We start from the raw sequence: 15,232 nt of genomic DNA, 5'->3' as shown, positions 1-15,232 counted from the left end.
GCTGGTGTGGGATGGTGTCAACCTGGCGTATCATGTGGTAGCCAGGGTTAACAACGTCAAGTGAAGCAAATCTGGCCCTGGTGATGCCATCCTTGGCGTCCCGGGCAGCAATGTTGTCAGGGGCTGATGCCCTGTGTCCTGTGCAGCATCAGGTGATGGCGGAGAAGGTTGGTGATGATGTTGGTGTGCCTGGTGATATTGGTGTTGGAGCTGATCGTGGAATCGATTCAGAGGACCAAGGTCTGATTTTGCTGCAACAGATGGCAGCTGCAAGTGAGATGACAGAAGCGATCTGTCAATGGTGAGAGAGGTTGTTCCAATGAGGTGGCACAGAACATACATTTGCCTCTAAACACTTGCAAGCTAAAGAAATCTCTATATGTATTACAACTGAAGTAACCAACAGTTTCTGTGCTCTGAAACTGACCATCTGCAACATGGCATCCTTGACACCACTTCTGCAGCCGTCAGCTTATCAGAAACATCAGAGCAGACTCAAATCACGCCAGGTTGAGCTGGCGTGATCCCCGAGCAGCAGGTAACCCATGGGGGAGAACGCAAAATTGGAAGGAAGTGTCAAAATAGTATTAAATTGGCTCTTACCAAGCTCGATTGTATCTCCCGCCACTTGGTACCGGGTCAGTTCTCCGCTGAAAGACCTGACACCTGGGAGACTCGCGTGGAGGCGGGTTGACGGTGGGTTTCTTACCTGCTGTCAATCTTTGCTATTTTGACAGTGGACCCGCCTCCAAACCCGCCCTGTGAGCAGCAGCAAAATTCCGGCCTAAGATTCAGTTCTGAGACAGCGTGGATCTGCCTGTAGAAGTTTCCTTTTTGTGTTGAGCACAAATAAAAAAGACACTGGGAAGAAGCTCAAATTGTAACAGGGGGCCTTCTGGTCTGTACAGCTGAGTGCTGTACTGTATGCTGCCATTACCAATCAAAGCTTCACTTTTCAAAATCAAATTTTAAAGTTATTTGTTTGGGACTTTATGGTGTGAAGCTAACAAATGTCAGTGAGCTAGGAGGCATCAGTGCTAGAGAACAGAAATAAAAAAAACCTTTTGCATTCACGGTCAGTATAAAACACTCCCAGGTCATGTATAGTAAAAGTTTTATGAACAGTAATGCTTTGTCTACACTGCCCCAACAATTCACCTTAATCACAATTCCAGACGCACACTCCCTAAAACAGCATTTCCATATCTCACATCAGTCAGACTTCTTCACTCTCATTTTCCTGTTAAATAATGACTTTTGCTTTGAACTGACACTTGGAGATGCATAAATGTTTCATAAAATCAATCATGGAGTTACAGAACCTGAAACTGCTGCGCTTATACTGCCTCTACTGGGACCCACCCAAGCAGATGGTTTGGCATTGGAATAGTGTGGTGCTAGTGCAGCCAGAGACAGACAGCACCACACCCCAGAAGTCAGCATTCATTATTGTGACATAAACTGCTCTGCCTACTTACTGGGACAAGTTTGCCGCCCCCCCGTCCTCCCCCGTCCCCCCCCCCCACGCCACCCCCTCTCCTTCATACCTGTAGGATCCGGCCACTAGCACTGAATATGATCATGCGTGAATGCAAAGGGCTGTACACACTGGGTGTGTCTTCTAAAGGTTAATTCCTCCTATGTGCATGCACAAGAATAATGCATGGCACAGTAGGGCTGGCTTTTCCACTGAAGGTGCAGTACTGGCGCTCCCATAAGTCTGCAAGCATATCTATCTCACAACAGATTCGACAAGGTTTGCTTTTATAATGTATTATCACATGGTTTGTCACATGCTCAGTTTGCGCTGCCCTAGTAAAGCAAGCACCTTGGCTAGCAACTCATCATGTCTCTGTCCTTCATTTGTTCGACCCACATGTATTATAGCTTTTTAGATAATTATTTATTGCTCCTGATGTGAAACAAGCCACTTGCTGGGTGTGGGCTAGCTGCAGCGACAGAATGTTAGGTTTATAAAGAGTTGGGCCTTAAATGAGCAACAAGCAAAATTTAAAGTCAGTGGCCTGGAAATTGGACCGTGCACGAACCGGCACCCGATCTCTGTATCGTGCATTTGCCTATTGAGGCCGGCGGCAGGACCATGCCAAGTTGGTCTGCCGGCCTCAGTAGGATAGTATCGGTGAGCTATGAGTGGCAGGTGCAGCCCCAGAGGCAACTCGCGGGTGAGGGTGGGGGTGGGAGACGGGGCGGGGGGGGGTGCGCGGAGAGTCAGGGAAGTAAATTCGTCCGGTCCGGATGCTGACTGAGGGCCTCAGGTGTGTCTGGAGGAAAGGGGGGCGCGGGGGGAGGCAATTGGCGGGGTGGGGGGAGGGGTGGCGGCAGGCGAGCAGTGGCTGGCAGAGGCACACTGTTTAAATGTGAAGCCGGGAGGAGCACGGAGTATTTTCTTTAAACTTACCGTTTTGGTGGCAACTGCATGTGGAACAGATAATCCAGAATGCAGCAGGCTTGAACTATGGCGTCAGACATGTTTCTGACACTTTATGAACGTCCTCTTTCGGACCTTCCTGAACTTCCTCTTCCATCTGCTATATGATGGTTTCTCTTTGCACCTATTTTCTGCCTGGCGGACAGGTGCAATGAGGTCCATTTTCACCCGCAGATGTCTTGAACGAGATGGTTGAGAGTGCTGCCAGAGTGCAGGGAGGACGGAATATTGGTTCCTTTGCCAAGCGAGCCCTGGGGCTGATGCTGAAGGAGGTGTAGCAGAGGAGGGTTGCCACTTTTGATTTCTGGGGATGGCTTTACAGACGGTTTACAGTTCAGGCTGCCTGTGAAGAGTTGACAAAATAAAAGTCTACTGTGTCACATGTGAGGAGGCCTAGAACACCAGCGAGGGGTTTCGTGCACCAGGTCATTGGGACCATGAATTCAGCAATGCTTGTGCTGGGGTAACTGTGATTCTTAATTGAAACGGTTGTCTATTAGATATTGCTGGAGGTTTCTTCCATACTGAAGCTTTAGTGCAGCTGGCAACCCTTCAGCCTCAGGCTCTTTATGAGCCTTCTCTTTCGGACCTTCCTTAACTTCCTCTTACATCTGTTGTATGGTAATTCCTCTTCTGCGACCATAATAGTGGTATACTGTATGCTGCGCAATCATTTTGATCATCTTTTTTAGTACTGTATAATAGGAAATCACCTAACCTGTCCAAGCAGCAGAATCTCTGCATCAGCATGCCTATAATATGTTATATTTGTATGGGCTTATACATTTTCCTTCAGTCACAGCTTGTGGTGTATGGACCAGTGTTACATTTCCCGGCTCAGGAGAGTATCCCTGGTCCCCCAGGATACATTCATCTAGTCTTGATATTCCATTAAATTATTGTAGCACTGTGACTGTCGTAGGATAAGTGCTTTGTGGCAGTTTTCAAGGTACCTGGCATTCATCTGCATGGTGCTGATGGTTGAATGGAACCCCTTCTGATTCATAAATGCCATACCATTGTTAAAAGGAGCATGTATCGGCACATGGGTTCCATCAATGAGGCGCTGCACTCTTGAGGAACATGGCCACCTGGGATAAGTGCAGAGCTCTCTCCTGCTTCTGGTTGCTTTCCTTTGGAAAAGTGATAAAGTAATTAACCTTGATAAACAAGGCATTAATGACCTGATTTATGCAGCGGTGCATTACAGATTGGCAGGGCTGATACTTGTCACCTAAGGCAGCTTGAAAGGAGCTGGTTATGTAGAAGTTCCAGGCAGTAGTGGCTTTCATCACCATGGGTAGAATTGTCCCAAACACGCAAGAGGTTTGCAGGTCAAACTGCAGGAGATAGCAAAGTTCTGCTGGTGACGCATGAGCAGTGATGGCAGATTTCTTTAGATATGCTCAAGTAACTTTGGCAGGGTTTATAGACCCACGTTCTTGAGTAACAGTGGGTCAGGTCAGCCTCTGTTACAACTTTGCGATCAGTCTGGTTCAGCCCGAGACAGTGGTCGGGAAGGGTGATGGAATCATTGACTGGGGAATGGAGTTGTTGGAGGGAGGGGGCAGAAGCCAATGGCTTTGGTTTCCCAATGATCAACACAAACCAGCAGAAAATTTAATCTAGAATAAATGTCCACACGTGCAAAGTGCTGTGCTCAGTTTCAGAAAAAGTGGCATGGCAGTGACAGCTCGAAGTATAATCCAACCGTGTGCCTGGAGACGAATTAAAGACAGTTTTGAGCTATGAAATTACCCATGCCAAAAATGACAACTATTTTAGTCTCAAAAAATGAAGATATTTTGTCAAAATGAGTGGAGTTTATTTTATTAATACCTTGTCATCTTAATCATCATTCCTGTGCTGTAGAGCATGTGAAACCATATGAAGAATTCCTTTCAGATCTTTTTGCGGGTTAGTGTTTGAGAGCTCGGAACCACGCTCACTACCTTCCTATGGATTACTTGCAATACTGAATGCTGCTCATTCACTGTGTTTATGTATGACATCTCACTACCAATCAGTGTTAATTCAGTGGTCCCCAGACAATGGAGTCTTCAATTTCCTGAATTATTTAAGAGACTTAATAAAATGATAAGTCAATTCAGTTGCAGTCCATCAGTTAGCCACTTGGGTGACATTCCCTCTAGACAATTCTTGTCTCTCAAATGTTACTGTACTACCGCCACTGTCTCAGTTTTCTTGTGGCTCTAAGCAGTGCTTCCCAGTACATTGGTGCAACAGATTGTTTAACTGTCCTATGTAAGTTACAGTGCAACATTTTTGAAATAACAAGGAGCAAAATTCATACATCAAAAAAAAGTGACTGTCCAATAAATTAATGATCAGAACACAGAATTCCAATGTGCCAAATAATTTCTTATTGCCTCCTATTTCATACAGTTGCTGATCGAAATGTAACATTTAAACAAATGAACCTAATCCAAGCATAAAATGACCAAATCAGGTCATTTCTGTGTCTATTCTGCAGAAATCTGAAGTCCTTCTGCCTATCTCTTTAAACCACTATCATCTTAATAAGAACGGATCTAAAATCACACTTATAGGCAACTGGAGGACAATTTTAGTGCAAGTGGCTAAAATTGCCGTGTGAAAATAATACCCCATTTTAAAATAACTAAAGTAATCAATTATCCAGTTTGGCCGAGGGCAGGAGAATACAAACCACACACCATCTGATCAAATCACAGAATTCCAACATAACAAGTTGTTTCCTATTGCCTTCTATATTCTATAGAATTCCTGATTCAGACATAACATGAACAATTCCAATCCAAGCATAAAATGTCCCTGAATTATTCATGTTTGCCATGGTAAACAAAGTCAATCCAGTTTATGTCAGTTATCTTTCATACACAAACAAACTTGCATTTTTATAGCACCTTTAACATAGAAAACATCCCAAGGCACTTCACAGAATGGGGAAACCAAGTAAATAAATGGATAACAATCCATGGTCAGAAGGATGACTAAAAGCTTGTGAAGGAATAAGCCATATAACCTATTCAGAAAAATACACCATTCTATGAAAGAATTCTGGTCTTATTAAAACATGACAAACTGGGTCTGGAAATCTAGAAACCTAACGATGAAAAAGCTGTGAAAGCATTCTGGCTATTGAGATAAGATAGGTTGTTGACACTGAATCAATAACCTTATTGAAACAGAAGGTTAAAGGCTCCTGACAGTCTGAACCTTTGGGAACAAGACAATAGTTCACCCTGTATAAGGTGTTCTAATTTACACTTCGTAAAGAAGCACAAACATCTGCCTTTGTAAAAATGACATCAAGTAAAACGCACCTGCTGTTACACCATTTTTTATGATAAACTTAGAACACCTAGAGGAGAGACACAATTCTATAGTGCTACCAGCTGAGGTGACTGTAAGAATTGCAGGGTCAGCAGAAAAATGACTAGAGATAATTAGCTTACATCAGCAAAAAACCTTAAAGGAAATACCACTGGAAAAGGGTATATTGAACTCTCAAATGGGATAGTAGACTCGCTTTAAAGGGGCAAAGCGTTTTTCGGCTTCAGAGGCGGCTCTGTAAGTCTCCAACTCTTTGTACCTCGAGGATCAAAGGTATTTGATTTTGGTGGATATCCTGTAGAAAACTAAGAACTGTAAAAGTGTAGCGAAGTTAAGATTTGAGAGTAGGTGCTCTGATAATAGAATTGCAGGCTTTCTCTTTTTGGAACTGTTAATGTTGCGATTGACTCACCAATTGTAAATGATATGTCGGTTCTTAATAAATCTATATATTTTTAAAATTGTCTCACATAATACTTCTGTATCAAACTCGCAAACTCAATTTCTGTACACTCATTGGTGAGGAGTTGCAGAATTCTGGGGGAGTTTTCCGGACCCTCATAATATCCGGAACGTTACAGTCTAGCTAAACTTATTAAAAGTGCTATCTGGAGGATAGTAACATTTTCAGGTTGTTCCTTTCCTTTAGGGAGAGATAGCCCGGACCTTTAGACCCAATTAAGCATCTTTAGGATTTGGCTACCTCAAACTTTAGTTGAAAGTGAACGTCTGAGGAATACGCCTGATTTGGGTAGCCCTAAAGGGGCTAGGACTAGTAATTATCCCTTCAAGCTTGGTGGGGAATAAAGGGTGGAGACCCAGATCGCTGGGTCTCTGTCCCTCTAACACAGCCCCAGGATATCTCCGGGGCGGAACCTGACATATTCAGGCCCAACCGTACCATTTATAAGAAGTGGGAGTTGGCATTTCTGGCTCCCACCTCATTTCCTGCTTGGAATGCTGGCTGGGCACTTCAGTGCAGGGGCACCCAGAAAAGACCTCTCTGTGGCCTGCCCTCCAACCTCCATTGACTGGAGCAGGCCAAAGAATTTCAAGTAGGCCTCCCCCGAACAATTTCTTCTCCCCCCCCCACCCCCACACCCAGGATCATTAAGTCTAATTGGTACCTTATAGCCGCTGATTTCCATCAACAATCACAATGCCCTGATCACCAAGGCCAGAGATTCTGTTGGAGGCACAAGGCATGAAATCTCAGTGATTTGAAAGCTCTTCCTCGCCCGCAACAGTCTAAAACTTACTAGCTTTTATCTTTCCCCTTTCTTGAACAGGGGTGTAACATTTGCCTAATCCCATTAACTTTTTAATACAGTTCCTTTTTAATATGTATCTCCAGTTGTGACTGTTCCACATCCTCTTCAGGTATTCCTACAGTTCAACTTTCACCTCCATCTGTAAAAACGGAGGCAAAATACTTATTAAGCATTTCTGCCATTCCCTCATTCTCAAGTACAAAATGCATCTTCCCTTTAAATGGCCCCATCCTCTCTTTGACTATTATTTTACTTTCTTTACATAAAAGCCTTTGTTATTTCCCATTATGTTGACTGCCAGGGCTCAATTTTCATTGGGCCGTGGAGTCGGGTTTGGAGGTGTGTGGGGGGTTAAATTCCCGAAATCAGGGGTTCTGACCCCATCCCGCCCCCAACCCGCCTCCATGCCAATTTCAAAGGAGGTAGTTAACAGGCAGTTTTTAGCCTAATCCCTATTTTTAAGCTTGAACTGTGAGATTCCCGACGGCTCCAAACCACGCCAAGTTGGAGGAGTCGGGCCGTCAGGTTGAAGGGCTTGGAGGGGTCGAGATGTTGGTGTTCAGGTGAGTGATGTGTGCATGAGTGCAAAGGTAAGTGTGTTTGGTGTGTCTAAAGTGATTAAATAAGTTTTACATGCATTTTCTTACCTTTTCAGCCTTCCTTCCTTTAGGTTCGGGGAGTCCGTCATCTCACCGGCACAGAAAGCAGAATGGCTGCGATCTGTCAAAAGTGACAGCCTGCAGCTTTCTGTGCCGGTGAGATTTCTAACTGAGTCTGTGGAGAAGGACTCATGTTAGAAGTAAGACTGTCAGTGTTTGACAGCTTCAAACGGCTGTGAAACACTGATATTTCATCTGTCAAAACGTCTTGACAAGTGAAATTTCAGTCTGTGATGTCACCTGCTGCCGGGTGGCCGTTAATTGGCCTGCTGAGCCCTCTGGACGGGCTCAACAAGGTCAATCAAGTTAAAATCGCATGGATTGGCCGCATCTCAATGGAGGCGGGACTACAACCCCGAAAGTTGTAGTCCCGCCTCCAACCCGACTCCTGAATGAAAATCCAGCCCCCAGTGTTCCTTCATAATCTCTTTTAGCCTTCCTAATTTCCCTTTGTACTTCATTCTATACTTTTCATATTTCTCAGTTTCCCTTCAGCAATAATCTACCTATATTTATCATACACCTCCTTTTAAACCCCATTTTGCTCTAATCTCTCCAATCTTTGGTGTCCCTGCTTTACTTCCAGTCAGAATGCATTTAACCCGCAGCTAGAACAACAACAACTTCTATTTATATAGTGCCTTTAACGTACAAACACGTACCAAAGTGCTTCACAGACACGCAATTAGACAAAAATGGACACCGAGACAAAGAAAGAGATATTAAGCTTGGTCAAAGACATGGGTTTTTAGGAGAGGGAGGTGCAGAGGCAGAGGCAGAGGGGTTAGGGAGACAATTCCAGAACGTGGAGCCGATACAGCAGGAGGCACAGCCGCCAATGGTGGGGGGCAGGAAGGGAGGAATGCACAAGGAGTCAGAGTCAGAGGAATGGGGAGTCCAGGGGTAGAGCTGTAGGATTGGAGGTGGTTTTAAAGATAGGGAGGGTATAGATCTATCTTATATTTATGTGTTTCTCACTGCTAGTTTACTGTTTGATCAACCATTTTTTAAATCAATGTGGTCCCCCTTTCATTCCGTTGAAACCAGCTAACTTTTGATTATATTTTGCAATATAAAGTTCAGAGCTCAGGTCCACTGAGGAGATGTTAATTACATTGAAACTTATTGCACCAGAACTAATCATTTCTGCACCTTAGCTCCGTGAATCATTTTTAAATCCATTGCCTTCTTATGAATAGAATAATGAATCCCATTTGTTCATATTAGTATTCCATTTGTAATCACACTGGCTGGCAAAACATCCTTTTAGATTCCTTCTACTGGTAGGGGGCATTACTGTTTGAAAAGAATGCAGTGGTCATGGACAACCCCAACAGCGACAGAGACTGTAGGTCCCGCATTGGACTCATCAGTCACCTGAGAACTCATTTTTAGTGTGGAAGCAAGTCATCCTCGGTTCAGAGGGACTGCCTAAGAAGGAGGATTCCCATTCCCATGTAAATAAGCTGTATTCAAAAGAATCGCATCGTCCTGTGTATTGTTTGAATGCCTTGTAGATGAGAGTGCATGAATCCTGAATATGACATCGATGGTTTTTCTGACGGATTCCCACAATAACCTTGTCCATGTGTGTATTTTTCAAAATGGAACAACACTCAGTTCTTAAAATGATTAAACAGGACATAGAGGGTTGGGTCTATTATAGTATTTTTAAAGAAGAACAGAAAGTTAATTAAATATGGTCAAAGGTTAAAAACAACTTTGATTTGATGAATTAAACAGAGCACCCAAGTCTATCAGTGACACTATCATAGTCTCTGGCCTTTGACCTTGAGAATCACTCCAATTTCCATTGGAGGTATTGAGAAAGTGTGTGTGAGACACAGAGAATATATGTGACAGAGAGAAAGAGACAAACAGATAGAGAGACAGACAGAGATAGAGAGAGACAGAGACAGAGAGAGAAGATTATGTAATGCTCATGTGCAAGAGAACAAAATCTGTGCCTGAAGTCAGCAGTATTGTAGCATACTCACCCATTTCTGGTCATGTGTTAACTTACTACTGTAAATGCAGCAAAGTGTGATTTTAATTTGTGGATATTGTAAAGGACCAGGCTATAGCCATTGCAAAGATTAATGATTCATTCACTAATACACGCAGCATATTTTCTAGACTCTCAGGCCTAGAAATTCGGGTGGTTTGCGCCACCCGTTAGCACGGTGTAATGTGGAGAAAGTGGCGGCTGCCACTCTACTGTCAGCTGGTGGTGGGTCTCACGCCATCCTCCATTTTCATAGGCCTGGTAGCGCTGCTGTTAAGAAGTATCGCCCTGCAAAGAAAAATGGCGGAGTGGTAAAGTGCATGCCGACTTAACGTCACCACGGTGAACTTCGACCCTAGCGCTATGTTCAGTGCTGGGTCCTAAGCACGCCAGGTAACCCCAGCATGCAAACAGACTCACCGAGGCACTGCCAGCACCTCTTAAAGGGATGCACATATCTTTCAGGTAAGTTTGCATTAAAGCTTTTGCAATTTTTTATTTTATTCTATTGAAGTAGTGGCTTGTTGCAATAGATGTTAAAAGTATTTTAAATGAGCAGGGAGTGCTGCTGGACATGTGTAAGGCCTTGGATGGTAAAGGAAGGCCTCTGAGAAGACAGAAAATGATGCAAATACTCAGCAGGTCAGGCAACATCCATGGAGAGAGAAACAGAGTTCACATCTCAGGGCAAGATGCTGCCTAACCTGCTGAGTATTTCCAGCATTTTATGCTGTCATTTCAGATTTACAGCATCCGCTCGCAGAGGGAAGAGGAAGATGCAGAAGAGGAAGAAACAGAAGAGGAAGAAGTCGAAGGAAGGATGCAACCCAGACAGCCCCTTTCTGGCCAGGATATCCAAGATGGAATCATCCACCTGCGGTCCCAGTGACCACAACCCCAATTCCCCTTTCAACATTAGTCCCACATCTTACCTTCCATCTGTTACTGACCATCCTCTTGGCCACAATACTGAAATAAAAGCCACCACAAAGCAAGCTTTCCAATCCAACTTTATACATCTATCCATGCAATATGGCATCACAAAATCAATTCACCACCCTTATTCATTCTCTTAGTGACTGCCCTGTGCATGCCTTTGCCTATCCTACTGATGTTGCGCAGTTCTTCTTGTCCTTCTTCTTCTCTCCCTCTTCTTGGCCATCCACTGGCTGGGCAGGCTACCTTTCTTGGGTGTGTGAAATGAGGAAGGCACAAGGGTGGAGTTGTGGTGAGGGGAGGGTGGGAAACAAGAGGTGCATGCCAGAAGGAGGATAATGTATGAGGATAACCAATATCTTGTATTCTTTCAGCCCTGCCGCTGGCCAAGGACTTAACCATGCCCCTGCCAAGAATGGCCAGCACCATCTCCTCCAAGGGGCTGAGGTAAGGCTAGGAATGGGAGATGTGCCTCATGATTGTTGGTAGGAGAGAGAAACAGAGTTCACGTCTCAGGTCAAGATGCTGCCTAACCTGCTGAGTATTTCATTAAAAAAAAGTGAGGGCGGGGGAGTCGTACATTGAGCAGTGTGTGAGGCTAGTGATTCAGTTGGTAGGAGACAGCTTTTGAAGATGCATTCACTGACCTTGATCAGTGGTCTGAGGTCATGAAGCTTCTTTGGGCACTGGAGCCAGGTGGTGGGGGCGAAACTGCTGGCAGTGACAGCCTTGGTGATGTACTCCCACGTCCTTCTTTCTGGAGGGCCTCCTGCCTCTGTGGGTAGAGGACATCACTTGCAGTGTTGACCCCCTGCACAAAGCTGGAGTGCTGTGTGCAGGACCCTGGGTGCCTCTTCCCTGGATTACTGAGCCATTTGTGTTAGTGCTGAAGCACTTTTCCCATTTTTTGAGGTGCGGAAAGGAATTCAGCTTTAAGTGCTGAGGACTCCCATTTACGACTTTTTTTTATGTTAATTCTTTTTTAAAGGCAGTAATGGCTGAAAACTGCATTTTTTCACTTCATTTAAAATTGTTATTAATTCTGAATGCATTGCCCCTTTAATTCACAGCCCTTTTAATTGCCCACAATTCCCAGAGGCTGTTAGAAGCGGGAACGCCACTTTAGGTTGGGAACTTCGACTTCCAGGCCTGCACTAACGTCACCAGGAGGGCGCAACACAGTAAGTTAGCGCTGGGCTAAAGATCTTTAGCCCCCAGCACAAATTTTTCTCAGGTATCGCTGCGTCCATTTTCAGCGGCCGTTAGCCTGAGTTGCCGATGACACCGACAGCCCTGGTGACGGCCACAAATTTCCAGGCCTAAATCCTTAGCCTTGGCTCAGTGGTAGCACTCTTGTTTCTGCGTCAGAGGTTGTAGGTTGAAGTCGCATGCTGGGATTTTAGCCCATAATCTCACACTTCAATGCAGTACTGAGGGAGCGCTGCATTATTGGAGGTGCCATCTTTCAAATGAAACATTAAACCAAGACCCCATATTCCCTCTTAGCTGTATCCCATAGCACTGTTTGAAGAAGATGAATTCTTCGCGTGTTCTGGTCAACTCAACACCAAAGAAACGGATTAACTGAACATTCATCGCATATCTGTTTGTACGCAAGTCAGCTGCTGCGTATATGCCTATAAAACAACAGTGTCTACACTTGAAAAGCAAATCATTGGCTGGAAAGCACTTTGGGGCATCCCAAGAATACGAAAGGCACTTATAAATGCATGTTTTGTCCTTTCTTTCTGTACAATTTTCTTTTAAAGTGCTCACTTGATGGTCACCAATGCTGCAATATCGTTGCAAACAGAATGGACAGTTTCCTTTCTAAAGTATTGAAAGCCAGTTGCCGACTTCACTGAGAAAAACGATGCAAAATCTGAGCGAATATCACAGGCTCACCTTTTGCAAATAAACCACAACCAATCGGGACTTTCTCCAGTGAGCGATTGCTGCAGACCACTAGCCAATCAGAGCTTGCAAACATACTAGAACCGAAAGCATATTATTTCTCATCAAAACGATAGAAATACAGAAGGTTAGTGACATTGCTATCAGTTTAGGATTGCACTTCAAGCAGCTTAGTCAATGCTACTCTATCAGTTAAGTCTTACTGCAATGTTTTATAAACATGATACTTAAATTCCCCAAGGTTGCCAGCTTGACAGATTTACTATTTTCTTTCAATACTGTATCTGTCCTCACATCTGTGGTCATTTGTTTTGTTCCATCAGAAGAATTAACTTTCATCTAAACCTCAAGTCCCCTGTGAATCGTCGACTGCAGCTCTCTGGAAACAAAACCTCGCAATTTCACGGCAGCAATTAAATAGGTTCTTAACTATTGTACATTAGATTCTGGTTATCACCCCCAGAGCACATTGCAGTTTAAAATCATGATTTATTTATGCGTCCTTTCATATTGATAAAACACAGTGTTGCTCATTTGTTATCTTCAATTAAAATGCTTTGGAGCAGTTCAAAACCTTTATAAAAGGATTTCAATGTACCTGAACTCCAGCTGTTATAAAGATAAACAGCCATTAACCAGACAGAAAACAAGAGAAACCGTAACAATGTTCTTTTGAACATTCATATTTAGACATGAGCAGCTTATTACAGTTGTGTATATGGACTTTCAAAAGGCGTTTGATAAAGTACCACATATTAGGCTTGTTAGCAAAATTGAAGCCCACGGGATAAAAGGGGCAGTAGCAGCATGGATACAAAATTAGCTAAGGGATAGAAAACAGAGAGTTGTGGTGAATGGCTGTTTTTTGGACTGGAGGGAGGTATACAGTGGCGTTCCCCAAGGTTCAGTACTAGGACCACTGCTGTTTTTGATATACATTAATCACTTAGACTTGGGGGTACAGGGCACAATTTTGAAATTTGAAGATCCCACCTTTCCCAGCATTACATGTACCACATAACACAAACTCCTGGCTTTTTTTCTATTAAATGAACTACAAATCCAGTTTAATAACAGACTTGCGGGGCCTTCCTGATCTCCTTACTGAAGGTTTTGGTGTTGAACCAATTTTTGGGCTGTTTTGTTTTGTTTTGGTTCTGAACTCAAAGATGATTCTATTTCTAATTCAGACTTGTTTGAGCATGGTTACTGAAGTCTGAACTGAGTCAAACTCATGTATGTGTTCATGATCAAGTGGTTCAAGGTCACTGTCCAATCCAGGCCAGTAAACAAACCTTCTTGCAATTAATTTCATACTGACGATCCCTGGATGTTCAGTATGAAGTTCGGCCAGAATTCTATCTCTCAAAGAAGTAGGTACCACCACTCTGTTTCCCCACTTGATACAGCCTTGCTCACAAGACAATTCAGTACGACAGTTATGGAATGGTTTCAACTCTGTATCCATACACTGATCAGTCCATCCATTCAAGGTGTTTTCATACACTCTTTTCAGTACTGAGTCCTTTTGAGTCTCATCTGTAATCTCAGTTGCATTCACGGGAAAGCCTTTGTCAACTGCACCTAGTGTGAAAATCGCACCTCCACTCCCAACACACGAGTCCTCATGTGGCAACCTGGACAAGGCATCTGCGATTACATTTTGCTTTGAAGTGCGATATTCAATCGTGTAGTCATATTGTGACAACAAATCTGCCCAACATTACATTCTTGATGCGGCCATTATAGGGATGGTAGATTTGGGCCCCAATATTGCTAAGAGCAGTTTGTGATTGGTTATCAGGGTAAACTTTCTGCCAATCAGGAACTGTTGGAATTTCTTGATTCCAAACACTATGGCGAGTGCTTTATGTTCAATTTGCGTGTAGTTCCTTTCGCTCTTTGTGAGGGTTGCGATGCAAACGTGATTGGTTTCTCTTGGCCGTCACCCATTACATGGCTTATGACAGATCCCACACCGTAGCTGGAAGCATCACACGCTAACTCAAGCTCACGCTCTGTGTCGTAGTGCACAAGTAGAGCATCGCTAGAGAGACTTCTCTTACAAGTGCCGTAAGCTTCCTGTTATGCTTTCGTCCACTTCCACTGGACATCCTTCTTGAGGAGCTTGTGCAATGGAGCTAACATGGTCACTAACTCAGATAAGAAACATGCGTCGTGACGTAATAAAACTCACTACACACTTGGTTTGAGCATAAAGCAAGGCTTTAATCAACTTATTTCAGAACATGGAGGTCTAGTTGTACTTCACTAGCTCCTTGTCTTTACAAAATGTCCCTGGCAAGCTGGGGCCAACGCCCGAGTATTTATACTCATTGGACGGCACCACCAGCTGACCGTCCAATGTTATTTCATAGGTAGTTTCTTGATGATGAGATTTATGACACGTAGTACTGGACCATTCCAAGGAAAGATCTTAACTCAGACATGTTCTGTGGCTTTGGAGCATTGATGACAGCATCAACCTTTTCCTTCGCTGGTTGCAAGCCATTTGCATCAACTTTCAGACATTTGAAAAAGCACATTTGCTCCTTTTGAATTTGACATTGTAGGCATTCAACCTTTGAAGCACTAAATCTAACACTTCTAGATTTTCTTCCTCGCTGCTTGTTGCAATCAGCAATTCTTCTTGATTGCATAA

The sequence above is a fragment of the Somniosus microcephalus genome, chromosome 24 (genome assembly GCF_052327205.1).
Source record: "Somniosus microcephalus isolate GS21.2 chromosome 24, FLI_Smic_1.0, whole genome shotgun sequence".
NCBI classification, from domain to species: Eukaryota; Metazoa; Chordata; class Chondrichthyes; order Squaliformes; family Somniosidae; genus Somniosus; species Somniosus microcephalus.
Note: the sequence above shows the minus strand (reverse complement) of the source record.